The sequence below is a fragment of the Lolium rigidum genome, chromosome 6, assembly GCF_022539505.1.
Source record: "Lolium rigidum isolate FL_2022 chromosome 6, APGP_CSIRO_Lrig_0.1, whole genome shotgun sequence".
Taxonomy (NCBI): Eukaryota; Viridiplantae; Streptophyta; class Magnoliopsida; order Poales; family Poaceae; genus Lolium; species Lolium rigidum.
The window spans coordinates 150,663,291-150,671,159 of NC_061513.1; positions in this window are offsets into that span (position 1 = coordinate 150,663,291).

Below are 7,869 nucleotides of genomic sequence, written 5' to 3' on the forward strand. Positions count from 1 at the left end.
TTTTTTTCTCTTGGCTCCCCTACCCTTGAATCCATGTCACTTACGTGTGTTGCCCATGCGTCAGGTCCCACACTTCAGTGAGCACAAGTGACGTGTTGTACGTACGCAAACTCCCGACGATCTTCTTTGTCAAGAGAAGACGCATCAAGATTCAAGACCCGATCGCATTTCTTGCTTTCGGCCTGTGGTCCTTGATACGTCTCCGACGTATCGATAATTTCTTATGTTCCATGCTTGTTTTATGACATTACCTACATGTTTTGTTCACACTTTATGATGATTTTATGCGTTTTCCGGAACTAACCTATTGACGAGATGCCGAAGTGCTAGTTCCTGTTTTCTGCTATTTTTGGTTTCAAAAATCCTAGTAAGGAAATATTCTCGGAATTGGACGAAATCAACGCCCAGCATCTTATAATTGGACGAATCTTCCAGAACACCCGAGAGGAACCAGAGGGGGGCCACAGGGCCACCAGATGACAGGGCGGCGCGGCCCAGGCCTTGGCCGCGCCCCCCTAGTGTGTCACCGCCTCGTCGACCTTCCGACTCCGCTTCTTCGCCTATTTAAAGGTCCCTGACCTAAATCTTCGAGACAGAAATGCCACGGTACGAGAAACCTTCCAGAGCCGCCGCCATCGCGAAGCCAAGATCTAGGGGACAGGAGTCTCTGTTCCGGCACGCCGCCGGGACGGGGAAGTGCCCTCGGAAGGCTCCTCCATCGACACCACCGCCATCTTCATCACCGCTGCTGTCTCCCATGAGGAGGGAGTAGTTCTCCCTCGAGGCTAAAGGCTGTACCGGTAGCTATGTGGTTAATCTCTCTCCTATGTACTTCAATACAATGATCTCATGAGCTGCCTTACATGATTGAGATTCATATGAGTTTTGTATCACTATTCATCTATGTTACTCTTGTGATGTTATTAAAGTACTCTATTCCTCCTCCACGGTGTAATGGTGACAGTGTGTGCATCGTGTAGTACTTGGCGTAGGTTATGATTGTGATCTCTTGTAGATTATGAAGTTAACTATTGCTATGATAGTATTGATGTGATCTATGCCTCCTTCATAGTGTGATGGTGACAGTGTGCATGCTATGTTAGTACTTGGTGTAATTGCAATGATCTATCATGCACTCTAAGGTTATTGAAATATGAACATCGAATGTTGTGGAGCTTGTTAACTCCGGCATTGAGGGTTCGTGTAATCCTACACAATTAGTGGTGTTCATCATCCAACAAAAGAGTGTAGAGTATAGCATTTATCTATTCTGTTATGTGATCAATGTTGAGAGTGTCCACTAGTGAAAGTATGATCCCTAGGCCTTGTTTCCAAATACTGCTATCACTGCTTGTTTACTGTTTTACTGCATCTCTACTTCCTGCAATATTACCACCATCAACCACACGCCAGTTGTAGCATCAGGTATTTTCTGGCGCCGTTAGTGCTGCTCATATATTCATACCACCTGTATTTCACTATCTCTTCGCCGAACTAGTGCACCTATTAGGTGTGTTGGGGACACAAGAGACTTCTTGCTTTGTGGTTGCAGGGTTGCATGAGAGGGATATCTTTGACCTCTTCCTCCCTGAGTTCGATAAACCTTGGGTGATCCACTTAAGGGAAAACTTGCTGCTGTTCTACAAACCTCTGCTCTTGGAGGCCCAACACTGTCTACAGGAAAAGGAGTGTGCGTAGACATCAAGCTATTTTCTAGCGCCGTTGCCGGGGAACTAAGGAAAGCTACACCATTTCCTCCCTCGTCAACTACGCGCCAGTCCTGGGCAGTCAAGCTATTTTCTGGCGCCGTTGCCGGGGAGGAAAGGTAAAAGGTACTCACACTCCGGATCTCGGCTACTAAGCTATTTTCCGGTGCCGTTGTAAGTACTCGAAGCTATTTCCTTTAGATCCTGCAATTTCATCTTTTTGTTTCTTGTTTTACACTAGTTTGGCATAATGGAAAACAACAGTGAGCTTTTAAAATTATTTCATGAGTTAAGACATGGATGGTTTGATGCGAAAATTAAAAAACCCATGGAACATATCAGTATGAACACTTTGAACACCATTGTTGCTAATGATATGGGAAATTCTAAGCTTGGGGAAGCTGGTTTTGATGAGCTTGATATTTTTAGTCCCCCAAGCATTGAGGAGAAAATTTACTTTGATGATACTTTGCCTCCTATTTATGATGATTATAATGATAGTAGTCTTTTGGTGCCGCCTGTTATGGAGGATAAATTTGATTATGATTACAATATGCCTCCTATATTTGATGATGAGAATAATAATGATAGCTACTTTGTTGAATTTGCTCCCACTACAACTAATAAAATTGACTATGCCTATGTGGAGAGTAATAATTTTATGCATGAGACTCATGATAAGATTGCTCTATGTGATAGTTATATTGTTGAGTTTGCTCATGATGCTACTGAAAGTTATTATGAGAGAGGAAAATATGGTTGTAGAAATTTTCATGTTACTAAAATGCCTCTCTATATGCTGAAATTTTTGAAGCTACACTTGTTTTATCCTCCTATGCTTGTCACTTTGTTCTTCATGAATTCATTTTGCATAGGAAGCATGTTAGGCTTAAATGTGTTTTGAATTTGCTTCTTGATTCTCTCTTTTGCTTAAAATACTATTTCTTGCGAGTGCATCATTAAAATTGCTGAGCCCATCTTAATGGCTATAAAGAAAGAACTTCTTGGGAGATAACCCATGTGTTTATTTTACTACAGCAATTTTGTATTATATTTGAGTCTGGAAGTTGTTACTACTGTAGCAACCTCTCCTTATCTTAGTTTTGTTGCATTGTTGTGCCAAGTAAAGTCTTTGATAGTAAGGTTCATACTAGATTTGGATTACTGCACAGAAACAGATTTCTGTCTGTCACGAATTTGGGCAGAGTTCTCTGTAGGAAACTCAGAAAAATCTGCAAATTTACGTGAGTGATCCTCAGATATGTACGCAACTTTTATTCAATTTGAGCATTTTCATTTGAGCAAGTCTGGTGCCTCTTAGAAATTCGTCTTTACGGACTGTTCTGTTTTGACAGATTCTGCCTTTTATTTCGCATTGCCTCTTTTGATGTGTTGGATGGATTTCTTTGTTCCATTGACTTCCAGTAGCTTTGTGCAATGTCCAGAAGTGTTAAGAATGATTGTGTCACCTCTGAACATGTGAATTTTGATTATGCACTAACCCTCTAATGAGTTTGTTTTGAGTTTGGTGTGGAGGAAGTTTTCAAGGGTCAAGAGAGGAGGATGATACAATATGATCAAGGAGAGGGAAAGCTCTAAGATTGGGGATGCCCCGTTGGTTCATCCCTGCATATTTCAAGAAGACTCAAGCATCTAAGCTTGGGAATGCCCAAGGCATCCCCTTCTTCATCGACAATTTATCAGGTTCCTCCCTTGAAACTATATTTTTATTCGGTCACATCTTATGTACTTTACTTGGAGCGTCTGTTTGTTTTTGTTTTTGTTTGAATAAATACTTGTGTGGTAGAGAGACACACTCCGCTGGTTCATATTAACACATGTGTTCTTAGCTTTTAATTTTCGTGGCGAAGGTTGAAACTGCTTCGTTAATTGTTATATGGTTGGAAACGGGAAATGCTACATGTAGTAATTGGTATGATGTCTTGAATAACTTGATACTTGGCAATTGTTGTGCTCATGATTAAGCTCTTGCATCATATACTTTGCACCTATTAGTGAAGAAATACGTAGAGCTTGCTAAAATTTGGTTTGCATGATTGGTCTAAGGTCTAGATATTTTCTGGTAAGGGTTTGAGCAACAAGGAAGACAATGTAGAGTCTTATAATGCTTGCAATATGTCTTTTATGTGAGTTTTTCTGTACCGGTTCATACTTGTGTTTGTTTCAAATAGCCTTGCTAGCCTAAACCTTGTATTGAGAGGGAATACTTCTCTTGCATCCAAATCCTTGAGCCAAACACTATGCCATTTGTGTCCACCATACCTACCTACTACATGGTATTTCTCCACCATTCCAAAGTAAATTGCTTGAGTGCTACCTTTAAAATTTCCATCCTTTATCTTTGCAATATATAGCTCATGGGACAAATAGCCTAAAAACTATTGTGGTATTGAATATGTACTTATGCACTTTATCTCTTATAAGTTGCTTGTTGAGCGATAACCATGTTCCTGGGGATGCCATCAACACTTTGTTGAATATCATGTGAGTTGCTATGCATGTTCGTCTTGTCTGAAGTAAGGGTGATTTACCATGAGTTGAATGGTTTGAGCATGCATATTGTTAGAGAAGAACATTGGGCCGCTAACTAAAGCCATGATCCATGGTAGAAGTTTCAGTTTTGGACAAATATCCTCAATCTCTTATGAGAATATTAATTGTTGCTAAATGCTTATGCATTAAAGAGGAGTCCATTATCTCGTTGTCTATGTTGTCCCGGTATGGATGTCTAAGTTGAGAATAATCAAAAGCGAGAAATCCAATGCGAGCTTTCTCCTTAGACCTTTGTACAGGCGGCATAGAGGTACCCCTTTGTGACACTTGGTTAAAACATATGTATTGCGATGATAATCCAGGTAATCCGAGCTAATTAGGACAAGGTGCGGGCACTATTGGTATACTATGCATGAGGCTTGCAACTTGTAGGATATAATTTACATGATACATATGCTTTATTACTACCACAAAATTGTTTCTTGTTTTCAAAACCAAAGCTCCAGCACAAATATAGCAATCAATGCTTCCCTCTGCGAAGGGCCATTCTTTTACTTTTATGTTGAGTCAGTTTACCTACTTCCTTCTATCTTAGAAGCAAACACTTGTGTTAACTGTGCATTGATTCCTACATACTTGCTTATTGCACTTGTTATATTGCTTTGCATTGACAACTATCCATGAGATATACATGTTACAAGTTGAAAGCAACCGCTGAAACTTAATCTTCCTTTGTGTTGCTCCAATGCCTTTACTATGAATCTATTGCTTTATGAGTTAACTCTTATGCAAGACTTATTGATGCTTGTCTTGAAAGTACTATTCATGAAAAGTCTTTGCTATATGATTCAGTTGTTTACTCATTATCTTCACCATTGCTTTGAATCACTTCATTCATCTCATATGCTTTACAATAGTATGATCAAGATTATGTTGGTAGCATGTCACTTCAGAAATTATCTTTGTTATCGTTTACCTACTCGGGGATGAGTAGGAACTAAGCTTGGGGATGCTGATACGTCTCCGACGTATCGATAATTTCTTATGTTCCATGCTTGTTTTATGACATTATCTACATGTTTTGTTCACACTTTATGATGATTTTATGCGTTTTCCGGAACTAACCTATTGACGAGGTGCCGAAGTGCCAGTTCCTGTTTTCTGCTGTTTTTGGTTTCAGAAATCCTAGTAAGGAAATATTCTCGGAATTGGACGAAATCAATGCCCAGCATCTTATAATTGGACGAAGCTTCCAGAACACCCGAGAGGAACCAGAGGGGGGCCACAGGGCCACCAGTTGACAGGGCGGCGCGGCCCAGGCCTTGGCCGCGGCCCCCTAGTGTGTCACCGCCTCGTCGACCTTCCGACTCCGCCTCTTCGCCTATTTAAAGGTCCCTGGCCTAAATCTTCGAGACGGAAAAGCCATGGTACGAGAAACCTTCCAGAGCCACCGCCATCGCGAAGCCAAGATCTGGGGGACATGAGTCTCTGTTCCGGCACGCCGCCGGGACGGGGAAGTGCCCCCGAAAGGCTCCTCCATCGACACCACCACCATCTTCATCACCGCTGCTGTCTCCCATGAGGAGGGAGTAGTTCTCCCTCGAGGCTAAGAGCTGTACCGGTAGCTATGTGGTTAATCTCTCTCCTATGTACTTCAATACAATGATCTCATGAGCTGCCTTACATGATTGAGATTCATATGAGTTTTGTATCACTATTCATCTATGTTACTCTAGTGATGTTATTAAAGTACTCTATTCCTCCTCCACGGTGTAATGGTGACGAGTGTGTGCATCGTGTAGTACTTGGCGTAGGTTATGATTGTGATCTCTTGTAGATTATGAAGTTAACTATTGCTATGATAGTATTGATGTGATCTATGCCTCCTTCATAGTGTGATGGTGACAGTGTGCATGCTATGTTAGTACTTGGTGTAATTGCAATGATCTATCATGCACTCTAAGGTTATTTAAATATGAACATTGAATGTTGTGGAGCTTGTTAACTCCGGCATTGAGGGTTCGTGTAATCCTACACAATTAGTGGTGTTCATCATCCAACAAAAGAGTGTAGAGTATAGCATTTATCTATTCTGTTATGTGATCAATGTTGAGAGTGTCCACTAGTGAAAGTATGATCCCTAGGCCTTGTTTCCAAATACTGCTATCACTGCTTGTTTACTATTTTACTGCATCTCTACTTCCTGCAATATTACCACCATCAACCACACGCCAGTTGTAGCATCAAGTATTTTTACGGCGCCGTTACTTCTGCTCATATATTCATACCACCTGTATTTCACTATCTCTTCACAGAACTAGTGCACCTATTAGGTGTGTTTGGGACACAAGAGACTTCTTGCTTTGTGGTTGCAGGGTTGCATGAGAGGGATATCTTTGACCTCTTCCTCCCTGAGTTCGTTAAACCTTGGGTGATCCACTTAAGGGAAAACTTGCTGCTGTTCTACAAACCTCTGCTCTTGGAGGCCCAACACTGTCTACAGGAAAAGGAGTGTGCGTAGACATCAGTCCTCCATGTAAAAGTTAGGGCTTTTGTTTTTCATTTTTCTATTTTTTAGAATTTTATGCCCATTTGATTCTTGGTCAAATCCTAGGTTTGACCATGATTTAAACAAGTTTCAAACATGAAAATGAAAACGTAAGCTAGGATCCTTCTTAGTCACTCTAAAATATATGAATCTTTTGGGACGTTCTTGAAATTTCCATGTTTGAAACCCAAAACCAATTCTCTTCATGATTGACTTCATAAGACAGAGTTTAGGGTTAGGTGTAGATATATACATGATTTTTCTGATTTGAATATGTCTAGACCTTGTTTATCTACTTGAATGTTTACTATATGACATAATTAAGAAGGCTATGTGCTTTGGTTTTTCATTCTTTAGTTTTTTTGTCTGAATTATTATGACCATTTGAATCTTGGTCAAATCCTAGGTTTGACCTAGATTTAAACAAGTTTAAAACATGAAAATGAAAAGGTAAGCATGGATCCTTCTTAGTCACTCTAAAATGAAGCTTTTGGGAGGTTTTTGAAATTTCCATGTTTGAAACCAAAAACCACACTTCTCTTCATGCTTGACTTCATAAGACATAGTTTAGGGATAGGGGTAGATACATGATTTGTCTGGTTGCAATATGTCTTGACCTTGTGTATCAACTTGAATGCTTACTATATGACATAAGAAGAATATGTGCTTTGGTTTTTCATTTATCTATTTTTTTTGAATTTTATGCCCATTTGAATCTTGGTCAAATCCCAGGTTTGACCAGGATTTAAACAAGTTTAAAACATGAAAATGAAAAGGTGTAAGCATGGATCCTTCGTAGTCACTCTAAAATGAAGCTTTTGGGAGGTTCTTGAAATTTCCATGCATGTTTGAAACCCAAAACCACTTTTCTTCATGCTTGACTTCCTAAGACAGAGTTTAGGGTTAGGGGTAGATACATGATTTTTCTTGTTTGAATATGTCTAGACCTTGTTTATCAACTGGAATGTTTACTATATATATGACATAATTAAGAAGGCTATGTGCTTTGGTTTTTCATTCTTTAGATTTTTTGTCTGAATTTTTATGCCCATTTGAATCTTGGTCAAATCCTAGATTTGACCAAGATTTAAATAAGTTTAA